This window comes from Hypanus sabinus, chromosome 2 (genome assembly GCF_030144855.1).
Source record: "Hypanus sabinus isolate sHypSab1 chromosome 2, sHypSab1.hap1, whole genome shotgun sequence".
Lineage (NCBI taxonomy): Eukaryota > Metazoa > Chordata > Chondrichthyes > Myliobatiformes > Dasyatidae > Hypanus > Hypanus sabinus.
Window position 1 is genome coordinate 32,980,813 of NC_082707.1, and position 17,854 is coordinate 32,998,666.

The 17,854-nt window shown below is 38.0% G+C and overlaps 2 protein-coding genes across 8 annotated transcripts in view; one reads left to right on the forward strand and one right to left on the reverse strand.

Moving 5' to 3' along the window:
* LOC132377519 (uncharacterized) overlaps positions 1 to 9,156 on the reverse strand; it is an 80,110-nt gene extending 70,954 nt beyond the window's left edge. Inside the window, exon 1 of the transcript XR_009506678.1 lies at positions 8,974 to 9,156. The gene's annotated coding sequence lies outside the window, so the exon portion shown is untranslated. The remainder of the gene's footprint in view (positions 1 to 8,973) is intronic.
* mecom (MDS1 and EVI1 complex locus) overlaps positions 1 to 17,854 on the forward strand; it is a 768,103-nt gene that overhangs the window by 10,422 nt on the left and 739,827 nt on the right. The gene's annotated exons all lie outside the window — the stretch shown is intronic.

Sequence of the window (17,854 nt, forward strand, 5' to 3'; positions counted from 1 at the left end):
GCATTGCGTGTGCTCAGTCTCCAAGCAACAGTCTTCAGTATTTGGTGCATGACCTCTCCCCACCACCCCCAGGGAATTACCAAGCCAGTCTTGGAAGGAATATACCAATATGACTGCAAATCTTCCCAGTGCTGAATTGCACTGGAAGTAAACTTTGATGTAAGGTGGCCAGGATGGCCAATTGGTGGAGAATGTTTGCAAATACAGTATATCCACTTTAGAGGTGAGCATTTCCTTTACATTTGAGTGCCAGATTTAGGTTTGCCCGGGTGTATTCCTCGCCAGAATGGACACATTTGCAGGCTGCAGAGGGCAAAGCTGATTTCTGGGTCACACCTTCTAAAACGTTCGTATAGGATGCAAGTGACTTAAGACACAGTTGTGAAGTGACTGTTTCATCTTACTTCTGTAGAGAAAGTGGCATCATTGCTAGCTTGGCAAAAGTTGGCATTTCAGATTACATTCATTTAGAGGTTGGAGATGAATCAGAGAGGGGGTCAAATTTGTCAACAACCCTTTAATTATGATCTTTCCTCTTAATACTGCAAATTTGGATAATTAGATCAATGATTGGGGGCATAAATTAATCTTCTCAGACTTTCTTTCCTATTTTCCCTTCAGCTGTACCCTTGAAATAGGGTTTCTATATTGAAAATGATTTTTTTTTCTTTGATATGAGCCATAAACAAATACAGCAGATGCTAGAAATCTGAAGTGAAAACAGAGAATGCAGGAAAGAGGGAGAAAGGGAGAGAGGGACAGAGGGGGAGAGAGAGGGAGAAGAAGAGGGAGAGAGAGAGAGAGATCACTTTGAGAGAGAGAGAGATCACTTTCCATTGATAGACCATCATCAGCATGAAACTTCCTTCCTTTCTTCACAGATTCTACTTGCCTTGTGCATTTTCTGTAAACGTTTATGCACATATTAAGTAATTAGTGATGAAACTATGTATTAAAAATTCTCTTACTGTTGTATGTTTTGAAGTTATTTCTTGCTGTTGGTTTTGTCTTGCTTGTAATGAACATCCAGTGACTCATATTTAGTCCTGGCTGAACCATAACACTTGTCCCTACAATCTTCATTATGAATTGAACAACAATTGTACAGATGGTGAAGGATCTGACAGGTTTACAAAAAGGTCCAGTGCCATGGTTGTAAGAGCAGGAATGAATTTGGAAAAGGAAAGGGCTTGGAGATATATATAATATATCACAACTTTCATGACCCCAGAACCTCTGATGTTTAAGACTGAAAATGAAGCACTTGATGCAATCAAGAAAATATTCAGCAAGTGATTTTTCAGACAGCAATGCTCCACAAAGAGTAATCAGTAGTGTAAATGTAAAATGTTGTTAATGCTTGATGAAGAATAAATATTAGCCAGGACACTAGAAGAACTGGTTCTTCTGCTTTTTGATGAGCAACATTGATCCACATTGATCGTGTGGATAGTCAGAGGCTTTTTCCCAGGGCTGAAATGGTTGCCACAAGAGGAAACAGGTTTAAGGTGCTGGGGAGTAGGTACAGAGGAGATGTCGGGGTAAGTTTTTTACTCAGAGCGTGGTGAGTGCATAGAATGGGATGCTGGCCATCGTGGTGGAGGTGGAAACTTTTTAAAGAGACTTTTAGATAGGTACATGGAGCTTAGAAAAATCCAGAGGGCTAAGGGTAAGCCTAGTAATTTCTAAGGTAGGGACGTGTTCAGCACAATTTTATGGGTTGAAGGGCCTGTATTGTGCTGTAGGTTTTCTATGTTCCTATGTTTCTTCAAATAACCTGAACGGTGATTATCTGTGCAAAAGACTCCAAGACATTACCTCTCTTAATGAAGTGTTAATGTGACATATGTGCTAAAAATACTTTGTGAGACTTAATCCCTCTGCCCTTCTCACTCAAAGGCCTAGGACTGTATCTTGGTTCATCTGTGATGTCAAGAGAGTCAGAGATATTAAGGCGGGCAATTTCATAGGAATAAATTTGGCTTGTAGTCGATGCATATACAGAAACAAATTGCATGTTTGAAATTACAAGCAAACATTGGGGATTTTCTTTCACTAACTTCTAATAATGATGATACTTTATTATGGGGTCAGAGTAATCAGAACAGTGTGAAACAATTGGCTTTATTCATACTTGTTTAATGACGGTAAATATTTAATTCCCTAATATATATCTTCCTGTCAAATAAGACATAGACTCATTAGTCTCTTGCTCTTGTATGTTTCAGCCATATTGAACAGATGCAAAGTAACTAATTTGATCAGTCTATAATTTGTTTAAGGGATTACATATTATATGTTTATCTGCTGCCAATCACAAATATAGCCTTTAAAAGGATAATGGATCATGATTTTTGAAAGGTGGGGAAAAGTAAAGTTCATATTAATACTGCTTGAAAGTTGTGTAAACAGTGGCATACCTTGACACACATATCACTGTATGAGGTGGGAATAACAGCATTGATCCTAGCATTGAAAAGATATCTGTCAGCATTTGAAGGAAGTAATTTTAGCCATACACAGTATTAACTTATTAACAGAATTTCAGTGATACTTCCATATATTGTAATGTATGTTCTGAATGAAATGGTAGTTCTGTTGAAGAGGAAAATAAAAATACAAGTCTTACTATGACAACTTGAAGGATGAATTCTATAACATTGTTGTCCTTCCTAAAGCCTTTGGTTTTCTTATCTCCTCATAGCCCTGTTTGTACTCATTACTTAAATTGAGACAACAAGGTGAATGGCCACTACTTTGATTTATATCCAGTACTAGTATATAGCTAGTATATTTTTGTGTGACAAAATAGAAAATCCATTATCTTGGAAATAGTATATTGTACAGGAAAAGACACATGATACAGTTCAAATTAAGTAGATTTAAAGACCCCTGAATATTTTATTTAATGCTGCTTTGTTGGAAATAAATGGCACATTATATGTTTTGTACTTTAAACTTTGCAACACTTTTTTTAATTCACATGAGCTGCAACTGCTAATGTGTTGACATTGATCTCATCACAGTGTGTACCTTTACATATAGTGTGTTGAAAGCATTATGAAATTCAATTACCAGTGAATGTCCTACTCTTGAATTTATCAGCTTGGAAAAGGGATGCCAACCCACAGCAGCAGTTAAAACTGGGACAGCACTTTTTCAGGCAGGGAGACTAAGGAAGAATGATCACATTGAGTCATGGGGCAAAATATTCAACCATCAACCATTAAAACCTCTCTCATTTCTTTTATTTGCATTTGTTTATTTGTTGGCCTTGCATTTTACATTTGCATTCAAGAGTCAAAGTTACCCCAATCAGTCATTGCTGGAAAAAGAAAGGTGATTTAAGTGTTTTAAACAATGACTGGAATTTTTCAGTTGGACTTAGAGAGACTTTTTATGGTTATGGTTAAGGGCTTTGCACGGTTTGAGCTGTTTTCAGAAACTATGGTTGGATTTTTAATATAAAGCCAGGTTTTGATTTGAAAACGAAAATGTGCCCAGATCAAAGAGAAATGAAAAATGATGGGCAGTTGGAAGTTCACATCAGATGTTCTTGTTCTTGAATAGAGTCCAGCATGAGCCATTTGACAACAACAAGGCAGCAGGCTGGAGTTTCCAATGTTAGCTAAGAAAAAAAAGTGGTCATGTTTGTAGGTGAATCCAGCAGAGGCTGGAAAAGTGCAGATTTACAAAATGAGTTAATGCACCAGTGGGTGGGCTTTAGGCGAGTGAAATCCAATGAGTAAATGCATTTTAAAGAAAAAGGTGATAAAAATATTTTTATAAATAGTGTTGGAACAGCTTCGGAGGTGGTTCAGAGATGTCAGGGCGTTAATAACATGTCTATTTGCTGCCAAACATCAATCAACAAAGCAAACAGAATGTTAGCTTGTACAGAAAGCTTAGTTACCAGTTGGAAGTGATTGCACTAAAACTGTACAGTGCTTTGTTCAGACCTTCGAGTACTGGAGCCAGTTCAGAGAACAGCAGCACAGGGCTGAACTATAGAGCAAGGGCTGTTGAGAAACTTGGGAGCTGAAAGCTGCCTGAGTCTTTCTTCCTGGCCTGAAGTAGGAACCACACAGGTGGCACATGCCCCAACTCAGAGACCCGAGGCTGGCCAAAATCGGACCTTGGTTCTTACTTCAAGGGCTTTGGTGAGCTGCTGCAGCCGGTTGTGTCACCACAGACAGCTTGCGTGTTCCAATGAAATTTGCCCCTTTGACCGCTTAGGTCGGATAAGAGAGGACAACGGGAGTAGGGCATTTAGTTTTGGCAACAATCCCTGTAATGGTGGTGACTGTAGCTGCTTGCTTCGTCTCAGTGCCGACTGATAGTGTGCCACATCTGAAATTCACTCACCCCGGGTGGCCCTGTTATTTGGAAAGAACTTAAGGACAAGTTTATTCAAGGGCCTAAATGGGATCCTCAAAGTTTAAAGACTACCAGAGCAAATGGATTTTTCCAGAATTCATCAGGATGTAAAAAAAAAACAAGATGCTGTAATGGGGAAATGTACAAAATATGTTTTGAGGAGGAATCTGATAGGATAACCCTTGCTTATGTTTACACAGTCACCATGTTACTGAACATGAGGAGTTAAGTTAAAAGGCTGCACCAACATTAATGAGAAGCCAGGGTGTTTCAAAATGGTGGTAGTATATTGTGATGATTTTGACAAGCAGAGTGTAAGTGGGAATTAAAGAAGCATTTAAACAATGAATTTCAAGGATTCTCAAATTATTGTATAATAGGAACATACTTTTGCTTTGAAAGAGATTGACAGTTAAATTGGTCTTCAGCAGCGGAGAAGGCAGTTTGATTAATAGTGAGTTATTAGGGCCTGTTATTGGATTAATTATTGGAATAGGAAGTTGAGCATGGTGCAAGAGGACCACTAGTTTACTATTCGCTGGTTTTGCATTACAGCCATTGACCAATTTAACCCCTATTGAATTTTTAATCATTTGATGAAAAGCTTGTTCAATTAATGCTGTGGACTACATATGTTCAGTGTTTTGTAGGTGCCCCACTGACTGTCTCGTTTACCCAGCGTGAGTCCTCCCCAATAAGCCATTAAAACTGATTAAATCGTGCAATATGGGGTATATTATATTGCATGTCTAATGTCAAAACTATGCTGCCTAGTGTGTCTACACACACCTGTTGTGTAACAATGCTTAATCTCTGCACTTTGCAGTCATTCATAGAGTGACAAGGAGAAATGTGTAACTTATGCATGGAATACATTTCCCATCACTCAGTTCCCCCTTGTGGTAATTTCATGCAGTCTGGGGATTCTTCTCTATTCTACAGGATCTTGCAATGAAGATCATACGAGTAAGAAATTCGTCTTCAAGTTCCTTTTATGTTAATTCACCATTTTCTAGTTTTTTGCTTAAAATCAGACCCTGGAGTGACTGGAACTAGTTTACAATCACCTCAACTTTACAATCAGAGATTATTTTGACACAACATTTAAACTGATGGCAATGATACACTTCAGAATGGGTTGTTGAACGAGTACCACCCGTGATAAATGTTATAAGCTAAGGCAGTAGCTGTACTAAAGAATTTCTAAAAATGTTCATATTTGAACATTTTATTAAAAATGGCACACCAATGAAACCAGATGGGAAAATGTAGAGTAGCCAAATATTTTTATTGGAACCCACCTGCTGATGACAAGCTATAGTCTTCAAATCTTTTGATATATTTTTCTAATACCCTGCAGCACCCTGGAGCTTCATGGGTTCGGACAAAATTTCATGTTTTTCTTATTTTAAAAATAGTTTTTTTTCCAGCTTAACATCTGTATTCCGTTTCCCCTCCAATCATAGCTTGCTGCTCCTCCCACTCTACACTTAACAATTCTTTATGCCGCAGAGTCTGTTTAAATTATTATCTCATTCAGCCTGCTTTCAGAACGTTGAGACATTTCCAAAGTGAGTGATGGCGATCACATAATCCAGCTTCTCCATTGAATCACAAGCAAAGTGCACTAGTAGTAAAGGAACCATCTCAAAGTCCAACTACATTGCTCATTGGCACTTCTATTTGGTTACCCATCATGTGGTAATAGGTTGCCTTGGTGTCACTAAACCAACGACAAGTCTAACTATGATAGGTACTTTTTGGGAGGCGCTGTTATTACAAGCATATTATGGGGGCAGTGGGTTCATGGTTAAATAACCAGATTAGTAATCCAGTGACCCAAAGAAATGATCTGAAGAAATTAATTTCAATCCCACTCTGACAGTTGTTAATAAGATAATCCTGAAATAAAATGATTATTATCAGTAATTGCATAAATCAGACTTGTAAATCCCATCTGATTCATTAATGTCATAAGAGCATGCAACCATAAGATATAGGAGCAGAATTAGGCCATTTGGCCCGTTGAATCTGCTCCACCATTTCATCCTGGCTGATTCATTTTCCCTGTCAGCCCCACTCTCCTGCCTTCTCCCTGCATCCCTTCATGCCCTGACCAAGTAAGAATCTATCAACCTCTGCCTTAAATATATTTAAAGACTTGCCTCCAGAGCTGCCTGTGGCAACGATTTCCACAGATTCACCACTCTCTGGCTAAAGAAAGATAGGAAATGTCATGTAGGGAAGGAAATCCAACTGTCCTTAGTTAGGACTAAATGTGATTTTTGACCCACAGCAGCTAACTCTAAAATAATTTATCAGGATATTTGGTTTAAGGGGCATGCAGCAATGCTCAGTTCAATGAGTAAATATGTAAACAAAATTAAAGTAAGTTTCATGACTATAAAAGATCTCTAAGTTATAATGACATATTGGATAGCATCAGCTCCTATCAGGAACAATCATTGACATAGTTCTCCCTTCTTCAATAAGTCATTTCACTGTTATAAAAAACAATCCTAACCTGTAAATACAGCCCTTATGTTTTCTAATCAATGGTCATTTGTGGGTTGACTAAATTCAGGAGCAATGCTCTGATGTTTTGAAAAGTGCCTAGCCTGATTATATTGTAACATAGTGTCAAGAGACACACCTGGAAATAATAGACGAATAACTTTAACCTTAGTTACAGGGAAAGTCGTTGACGGATCTGGTGGGCGAGCACTGGAAAACACATTTTAAGTCCATATTTAAATAATTTTCTGGTGTACTTTTGTGGAAGAAATTCCTGACTGGCTGAAAAGATGGATAATGAGCTGATAATGCAAACTTGGCATTTTTTGTAAAACCTTTGAACAAATGTTACAAAGATTAATAGCCAAAGAGGTTCTAAAATATGAGTTAAACATGTGCTTTTGTTTGGATGAATGAGTTAGAAAGAAGGAAGTTGCAAATTAATAAGAAAACAGCTCATGTTTGAAGAACTGTACAATCAACACAAACCTATAATACTGACATGCTCATTTGATTTTTTTTGAATAGAAGGATATCTAGGGTGATGACATTGTAAGCAAACATTTTGTTTTATTTTGATGTTAATTGGACTAAAGAGCTTTCAAATGATTTAGTAAAAGTTCAGAACAAAAGAAGATGTATAGCTTAAATAAAATCATTCTATAAAACTCCAAGAGAAGATATTTTGTCCAAATTTAATACATTCCTAACTTAGGCTATGCTTGATCTGTCTCACATTTGTGGGTGTTAGTACTGAACAGTGTAAAAACAAGCTATCAGTCTGGCCAACTCTGGAACACAGTAACTAGTTAAAGCGACAGGATCAGAAGAATGATATTATTGTTTGTTTCTTTTAAGAGTACAATGAGCTAAGCAACAAACAGCATGTTCAATAAATTTGCATGTCACTGATCACCTAGTATTAATGCTGAATACTTCAGGCTGTGCCTGTTGGATATAGGTAATATGTATCTTCATTGCAGGATATTGATCTGCGTAGGTACCTATTGCTGTCTAACTCTTCAGAATGTTTACAACCAATCACTAGATTAAGCTGGTTCTATAAATAACCAGCATTACAAGGGGATCATTATTGGATGTAACACACACAAAGTGCTGGAGGAACTCAGTAGGTCAGGCAGCATGTATGGAAATGAATAAACAGTTGATGTTTCAGGCTGAGACCCTTCACCAGAACACTAAGTGGATGTGTTTGCCTGCATCCTGCATTAATGTTGGAGAATGCAGATATAACTCCTATCAATGGCCAATCAGCTAACACAATGGAAATACAGCTCTGCGTTTCTCATTATTATGGAATAGATTCAATGGAAGCTTGGAATTACATTTTGACTGCTTTGTAACAAAGGTCAGTTGGTCCAGGGTTAAAGAGATATTATACAGTAAAGCTAATAGGTGGCATGCAGACTTTTCAGAAACAGAGACTATGTTTGAGGAGTCAACTTTGTATTGAATATTATCCCAGGAACAGAATCTTTTCTGTTTTACCATTTCAAGTAAATAGTAAATTTTCCAGTCCCTGTATATGCAGTTAACACTGGTACTGACAGCTTTTTGTTCAGCTGTTTGTTGAATTTGTGCCCTAGTTTATAACCACTGTCATACTCTGGAAAGAATGTTTTTCTGAAGTAGATGATGTTATGTGGTGGCATGCAACGTATCCCAGGAACTAATGTGCAGTATCCAGGGTTCCTCATTATCTGCATTGGCACTTCTAACAGAAATTCAAAATTTCTCCCTGTTGCAGCCACACAATTAAATACAGAAAAGAAACTTTGATGAATTTGTCTTATGCCTGCTCAAAAAGTAGAACTGTATGTCTAAAGCTGATACAAGCAGTTGACTTCAAATCACTTTCACAATCACATTTAAGCAAGGTGCCAGTGAAAGAAAGGAAAATATTGCAAACCCCAATAGTCCTGCCTGGAACATGGAACTAACCTTTCAAAATGGAGAACAACACCTTTACCACCTCCACCAAGAAATAAATACCATTGCCCTAAGTAAAGTACTGTGAGTTGCAGGAGCAAGTTTTGCGATGACATAGAATTATTAACCTACCCAACAGGGAAGCGGTCAACCACTGCTTCGAAGCTTCTTCCCTCAACCGCAACAAAACAAATAAAGTCACTAAAGGCTCCTGAGCGGTGAGTCACAGAAATAAATGTGTTTCGTTCCAAACCGTGTCATGGACATTGGTATACCAACGGATGGGATCACTGGGCAGTCGTCATTGATACACTCCTGTTCGTATTTTGCCTGTACTTTGATTCTCCTGCTATTTCAAGTGTTTTCTGCAAACTGTTAAGGAAAGCCTCAGCTGAATAAAGAATTCAATTAGAACTAAATCACCATTAAGATTTAATCCCAAATAAATTTAACATTTTTTTAGTTTTTATTATGTAGAGTACTGTTGAGATAAAATGGAACTGAATAGAATTTTTTTAGGTAGAGAATATGCTGATATATCCTGTGGTCAGACTAAGTAAACAATATCTGCATTTAAAATATTTTGATAGCTTAACCTTGTTTAAACAGATGAGACGAATCGGGTTCCCATTAGCTGCAATTAAACAATTGGGTTACTGTCTATGTCCTAATAATAGTGATGAACTAAACAATCAGAGTTTATAAAAGCATGCTTATGCAACATAAATAGGAAGAAGAAACACCCCTGCAAATTCCCATTTATAGAAAAATACAAGATAGATGGGATAAGAGGCACCAGGGAATAAAGATGTACGAGGAGCGTTTGATGGCCTGTACTCACTGGAGTTAAAAGAATGAAGGGGGATCTCATTGAAACCTATTGAAAGAGCTGGACAGAGTGGATGTGGAGAGGATTTTCCTGTAGTGGGTGAGTTGAGAACCAGAGGGCACAGTCTCAGAATAGAAGGACATCTTTTTAGAACAGAGATGAGGAGGAATTAGCCAGAGGAATGTATTTCAACAGACGGCAGTGGAGGTCAAGTCACTGGGTATATTTAAAGTGGAGGCTGATAGATTCCTAATTAGTGAGGGTGTCAAGGTTATGGAGAGAAGGCAGGAGAATGGGTTTGAGAGGTATAATAAATCACTCATGACGGAATGACGGGATTCTGCACCTATGTCTTATCATCTCTGAAAACCACTCTCTTTTCAGATAACTGCTGTACATAAAATTCTATCCAAGGATTGTGAAGTGTATAAAATGCTCATTTCCTTGTAATGTTTAGAGACATGCCAGGTTTATACCATCCATGATTGTTCTGTATTCTCTTAGAATTATAACCTTCTGGAAACTGCAATACACAATGGAGAAAAGTCTGAAGAGCGTTTTAAGTAAATACGTAGAATTTTTCCACAGTGCTGTATGTACTGCTTCATCATTTATATACTTCTGCAATTCAGTTCAAGTACGTCAGTCAAAATGAATTCCAGAAATGGATTTCAAGCATCTATATATTATTACATCATTGCAGTTAATGCATACATAAGAGGACAAATTTGTATGGTTAAAATAGACTGTGAATATTTCTATGTTAGTTATAAAAATATTTGAGATGGATGGGGGTGTCTGTGCTGGTCAATGGTGTCTGCTCACGGATTTTGGGAGGGATAGATTATTTCCTGAAACCTTTACCAAGGTAGCAAATTTGTATCACAATCCTCGGTTAATACTTCCTATAGCAAAACAATAATCATTCCTTGAGATATAAGATTATTCAATGCAATCTATCAAGTTAGATTGGTCAACCAGTGTAATAGGTGACAGATTTTAAATCATTAATTACTTGCCAGTCGATGATTAGAGAAGCCAGTAATAATGTACATGTTGAGAACCATCTTGGAAAAAGTATGTTCAGCTTTCAACATGAAGGTGAGGTTGCTTGAGTTGCTCAGTGGTTACCATTTTAAAATAAAGACTCACATTTATACAGCACCATTACAACCTCAGGACATCTTAAAGGATTTTACAGCCAACATCATATACTTTCATATTTGTCCTCTTTTACATTTGTGTACTGAAGAATGACAATAAACAGTCTTGAATTGCTGTTGCAATATAAGAAATTTGGCAGCAAATTTCCCACATCCAAATGGCGACGATTGGAATTTCTTTATTGGAGTCGATTGAGAAAAATGTTAACTTAGATGTTAGGGAGAGCTACTTTTGTTTAAATATTGCTTTTCAAACTTGTACTCTTATCCGAGATGGAAGACAGATCTTAACTTTTGTGTGTCATTTGAAGGCTGGCATCTGTGACAGAGCAGCACTACTACATTGCTTTAGACGGCATGGTTGATTCTCTGTTCATATCTTTAAGATGGTTGCAACCTTCTGGTTTGGAGACAGAAATTGCCATATCTGGTCTTTCCCTACCCAATGCTCACTACACTTCCATGTCTGAGACCTCATAATCTGTAAATTCTTTTTGCTGAATGTCTCTTTTGTCTCCAAATAATAGGATGCTCATCTTATGAACCTGGAAAGCCAACTGAAAATTACTTGCTATGAGCTTCTGGAACATGAACAAACATTATTAAGACATTATAGATATCTAATGTTAATTGCAGTTACATATAGCAAATTACTAACAAAATCTCTTATGGTTTGTGAGAAATGTTATTTCCTGCCATAACAGCTGAAAATGCTTGAAATACTCAGCTGGACAGGCAGCATCTGTGGAAAGACAAATGGTTAATACCAAAGTTGTGGGACCTGCTTCAGACTTTCAGAATTGGAATACAAGCCCTTAATCTAATTCTCCATTCAGAATATTAGACCAAGCCAAGTCGGATACAATCCACACTTGTTTTTCATTGCATGTGCAGACATTATTTGGAATGGGAAAACTATGTAAAGGTGCACAGCTCACGGCACAGAAAACATGCACTGAGTCTGAAGAACAATAGGTAACACAGCTCAGGTGTCAGAATTTATCGGCTGCTTTTGTACTTTAATAAATAATAAAGTAGGCATTATATTTAAGATTTCTGGGGAAAGATGAAGACTCTAGGTTATGTAACATTATAATGAAAACTCAGTTTTAACTGTGCAAATATTTTGCCTGGTCATGCTTTTGCACATTGCCTCCTCATCTGGTAGAACTTGATTCAGCTGGCAGCATAAGAGCTGCAGCTGATAATAATTCGCTCTGTTTCTGATGCCAGTTTATGCAAGAGTCCAAGCACTTCATTGCATTCTTACATTGAATGCAATTAATCTGCCACTTATCAGAACATGTACTTTATAATCTATGTGATTCACTTTAATGTATCAATCAATGTCTAACATGAAAACGGCATGTGAGCGAAATGGGCTTTGGGTACTAACGTCGTTTTGAAACGTGGTTACTCAATGCAAGCTTAATATCAAAGTGATAGCTCGAGTGAAGCAGTTTAATTCCTAACAGAGTGTCAAGGTGACAGGAAGAGGGTTACTGGAGAGTCTAATATTAAGTGTATGGAGCTAATTGAGGTGGAAATGAATGCAAGGGTGCATGGTGCATTAACTATTGTAAATGGTGGGAGATGAGGCATAATTGCTGCAGGGCAATGTAAACAGGTCTGGAGTTTGATTGCTCAAAGTGGTGCTGGTAAGTTTCTACTTTCCCTGAATTTTTCCTGTTTTCTTTCTTCAGGGTCTTTTAAACGAAGCTTACTTTGATCATAGCCACATGCAATTGTTTTTTTTTTCTCTGATATAGCTTTCCTTACCTTGAAGTTCTCTTGCCATTAGTCCGGGATTACAAGTGAATTGTTGGGAGTTGAGTGAACATAAGGAGTTGGAAATTTGCACTGCCTAACATAATGTCAGGGCAGGGCTCAAACATTCACATCAAGTGTTCACAATGAATGGTGCATAAAATATAATTTCAAAATAACTACATGGGCTAATGGGTCCATGGTAGTCATTATAAGGACTTCATCCCACCCTTCTTTTTTAGCTAATATGCAACATGACTCAACTTGTATTGAATTTTTTTTTTGGAAACCCACATTACTCCTATTATTGCCTGAAACTTGTTTTAAGGGGAGAAAAAAAAGGAGTTCAGATTGGTGAGATAGCACAAACAATTTCAATTTCCCAAAACACCCACTTGATCTATTATCTAATAAAAACAGATAAACTTAGTTAATAAAACTGAATGATGGAATAATCTGGCCAGACCAGCTGCCCACATGGCAAGTCAAGAAAATGCTCTAGTCTAGACATGAAGTCTGGCTATCTTGGGAGTGTCCCTGAGTATGGCATGGGAAAATAGTGTCTTGTTTATCACTAGGGAAATGCTATGTATAAATAACAATGACCAGGGCTAAACATTTTGAAACCTTAACGGTGAGTGGCTAAAGTCTTAGGGGTTCATTATTGCCACTTGTGTAAATACGCTGGATGAGTACATACATGTGTGTCCTTGCACATAAAACTATTCCTTAATGTGCAGCAGTGTTTCTGTCTATCTGAAAAATACAAAAAGCTACGATTCTGTATTCACTTGTGACAGGTATTTTACTGCTAATAATGTTCTTGCGATTTAATTAACAATAGAATATTTTTCTAAAAATAATCTCTACATAATTGAACGAAGCTGAAGTCATTTCTGTTAACAGATGTAGACGGCTATGGTTCCTTCTGATTACTAATGTTAGGAGGCTCAGAACCAGTGAGAAAATATCAGCGGATGTTCCTGAGAAATTGGTTAGCACCCACCTGAAAGAAACTTAAAGGGAGAAAAGCAAAACTTGATTTTTTTCTCTCTTAGACCAGTTGTGAGAAAGAGATGCATAATATCACTGAGTGAAAAGAAAAGTTGGAAATGCAGAGCAAGCACTGATCTCATACTTAAAAGCAGAATGCTGGAAGAACGCAGCACTGTCAAGCAGCATCAATGGAAGCAGTAGGTGTAAGTTGACATTTTGCATCAAAATCCTGCATCAGGACTGAGCGGGATGAGGAAATAATGGCTGTGCACAGCAGTGTGAGGGGGTGGGGTTGGGACAAAGACTAGTAGGTAATAGGTGGAACTATATCAGGGGTTCCCAACCTGGGGTCCATGGACCCCTCGATTAATGGTAAGGAACCATGGCGTAAAAAAAGCTGGGAACCTCTGAACTGAATGGAGAGAGGGTGATGGGTAAATGGAACTGTGTGGAGGAGGGAGATTGTAGGAAAGGTAAAGAAAGAGAGAACAAAACTAGATGGACAGGTTTGTGGGAGAAGAACACTGTGGGGCATGAGCGACCTGAAATCAGAACATTTAGTATTCACAAGTTTGAAAGAGCCAAAGTTTGAATATTGAATGTTTGAATTTCAGATAGTTTCATCTTTTGTTCTCCTTTCCCATCCCATTCCTTCCCCACTCACCTTTCCCCACCTGGTTCCATCAATTACCTACCAGTCTATGTCCTTTGCCTTCCTTGTGTTGTTACATAATGGCCATTCTTCCTCTTCCTTCTCTGTCCTGATATGGGGTATCAACCAGAAATTTCAGCTTACAGTTTTGCCATCATAGATGCTATTTGACCCACTATTCTGTCTTCTGTTCCAGAATCAGAATCAGGTTTATTGTCACTGGCCTGTGACGTGAAATTTGTTAACTTAGCAGCAGCAGTTCAATGCAAAACATAATCTAGCAGAGAGAGAGAAAAATAATAAATAAAATAAAAATAATAATAACAATAAATCAAATTAAAATAGTAACAACAAATAAACAAGTATATCATTGACATATATTGAATAGATGAAAACATTTGTGCAAAAATGGATATACTATATATTAAAAAATGTGAAGTAGTGTCCAAAGCTTCAAAGTCCATTCAGGAATTGGATGGCAGAGGGGAAGAATATATTCCTGAATTGCTGAGTGTGTGCCTTCAGGCTTCTGTACCTCCTTCCTAATGGTAACAGAGAGAAAAGGGCATGCTTTCTACATTCTAGGATCTGCAGTCTCTCTTGTCTTCAGTGATCTTATATTAGCAGAAGAATATAATTTAGAAATTTTACATTAGTAATAATAACATTGAGTGGAGCTGGGAAGACTCTGTATATTCTGGAGCAACTATCATTGCTATGGATGCTGAGTTCTTGGTGCCACAAGAAAGCAGCATCCATCGTCAAGGACCACCCACCATCCTGGCTATGCTTTCTTCTCACTGCTGCCATTGGGAAGGAGGTACATGTGTCTTAGGTCCCACACCACCAGGTTCAGGAACGGTTATTACCCTTCAAACATCAGCCTCCTGAACCAGCATAGGTAACTTCACTCAGCTCAACACTGAACTGATTCTAAACCCATGGACTCACTGCCAAGAACACTACGACTCTTATTTATTTTTTTTATTTATTTACTATTATTAATATGCCTTTTTATATTTACACAATTTGTCTTCTTTTGCACATTGGTTATTTGTTCATTTTTGTTTGAGTGTAGTTATTCATTTTACTGTATTTCTTTGTTCTACTGTGAATATCTGCAAGAAAATAATTCCCAGGGTAGCATATGGTTACACACGTACTTCGATAATACATTTTAAACTTTGAACTTTGATCATCACTCTGTGCGAGGCAAGCAGAGGGTGTATGATGAATATAAGTCATTTGATAAACTGTTTGTCCACAGCAGCACGGGTGTCTACATTTGTAAGGTGTTGGGAATAAAGTTCAGTGCCAGAGGAAGGGGGCGACTACCACGAATCATTTGCTCCACGAAGAGTTGCACAGACAACTGAAAACTGCTCTTTTGTACCGGTGGTGTAGAAGGCTGCCATTGTGTACAGATTGACAACATTAGTGCTAAAGTGCACTTCCAAGTATTTGCATGGGAAACCCTGAGAGTCCTTAGCTTTCCATTGCCCAGGTTTTCTGTATACATCATGCTGTATAGGAAATTAAAGATTTGCCATATTGATAATTCCCCAAAATAAACACAATCACTTTTTTTTTATCATTTGTCTAACTACAAACCTACAGGACATATAATGAGAAGGACCAGTAGAGCTAACTGTGAAAGTATTTGCTTTCTCATGACAGGGGAATATTATGAAATGTTTGCACAAGAGGTCAGATTTAATTGTTGAATCTGAATTAAAAGCAAAATACGTTAGAAATACAGTGGTGCTCTTTTAAATGATAAGCCAAAGTTAAACTTCAGTTAGACAAGGACAAAAGATTTTCTTACTAATGTTACTAATTTGAACTGATACTGCCCTTCCTATAGTTTTTCTTTTACAAGCCACGTTGTTACCTAGGAACTGTCTCTTTCTGAACTGTCAGTTAAAAAAACTGGCTTAATGTTCTTCAAAATTGTGCAGTCATGTTGATGTTCCTTGTGTTCTATTTTCCTGAGTGCTCTTTCCTGAGTATGTCTCCCCAAAAGTTCATCTCTGAACATTGCTTTGCTCTTGTTCAATCTTACTTTTTCTGTTCTCTATAATCTCCTGTAAAGATCATATCATTTGTCACTTCAAACAGTATCTCCTTCCATGGCCATATCGGAGGTGAGGAGACTGTTACTGCGTTATGGGGATGAGACCAGCAGCCGATGGTCAGCTATGATGATGCTGAATAGCTGGACGAGCTTGAGGGGTTGAATGGTGTGTTTCAGTTCATATTTTCTTACACAAGGAGCTAAGCTATTTGAATCAGCTTGGCTGGATGAGGAGGAAGGAAGTGTCAAGAAGATCAGAAAGTGGGCAAAAGAAAACACGGGGAAGGTAGATAATGGTCACGAACATCCAGTTACTCAGGAAGTCTGTAAGTTTCTTGCTAGTGTACTTCTGTGGAATTTCCAGGCAGCCATCTATGTCATAGTACATTGTACTGAGTACACAGCCAGCTGCTGCTTCATAGACCAAGAGAGTACCTTCAAGTTATTGATAGAACCGATAAATACCTTTCAGCTGATGGAAGTGCTGTCAGCTGGAAAGGCTTGAGCTCTAGACTTTGGACCTTGAGCAGTAACAGACTTCACTGGATTGGATCCACAAAGCTGAGGGCTATATTTTAGGAGTGGCCATTCCAGTTGGAAATGTGGACCGAGAAAGAGCAGGTGGGTTTTAATTTGGATAAATGTGAGTTGTTACCCTTTGGCACACCTCACACTTGTATGGGCTAAACTCCATCTGTCATTTCTCCACTCATACTTCCAGCTGATCTATATCCTGTTGTATTTTTGACAGATCTCCTCATTGTCCACAACTCTGCCAAGTTTTCGGTTACCTGAAAACTTACTAATCAACCCACCCGCACTTTTGAAATAATAATATATATATACCAAACAGCAGAGTTCCTAGCTCTGACCCCTGTGAAACCCATCTGACTACAGGCCTCCAGAATAGCCCTGCTTCACATTACCCTCGCTTTTCTATAGCCAATCTGATTTTCAATCCAGTCCTCCAAGGCTCTGTGGATCCTATAATTCTTAATCTTCATAATTATCGTACCCTGAGGGACTTAGTTGAATATATAATTGAAGTCTACGGAGACAACAACCATTAGCCTTCTCTCATCTTTGTCACCTCCTCATAAAGCTCAAGTCTGTACGACATGACATTTCCTACACAAGGACATGCTGACTATCATGAATAAGTCTATGCTTCTCTATCCCCAAGAATCTTTTCTCAGTAATTTCCTTACTGTTGACCTTGTAATCAGATCATAATATTGTAATGCCGGCAAAGAATCTATCTGGTTAGAGCTAACTCAAAAAATAGAGTTACCATTTTGCACTCTACCAACTAATGAGGAGGATAGAGTGGAGTCAATGTGGAATATAAGAACTACACTCTTATGATTATTGGCAAACGTGACCGTCTTAATCCAAACTGAAGTAATGATAGTGTGAAGAACAAAGATGCAATGGATTTCTGATGTGTGCTCAGGAGAATGTTATTGAGCAGAGCCTATCCTCTCCAGTGAGGAAAAAGCCTTTGTGGGTTCTGATGCTGGGGGAAAAGGTGG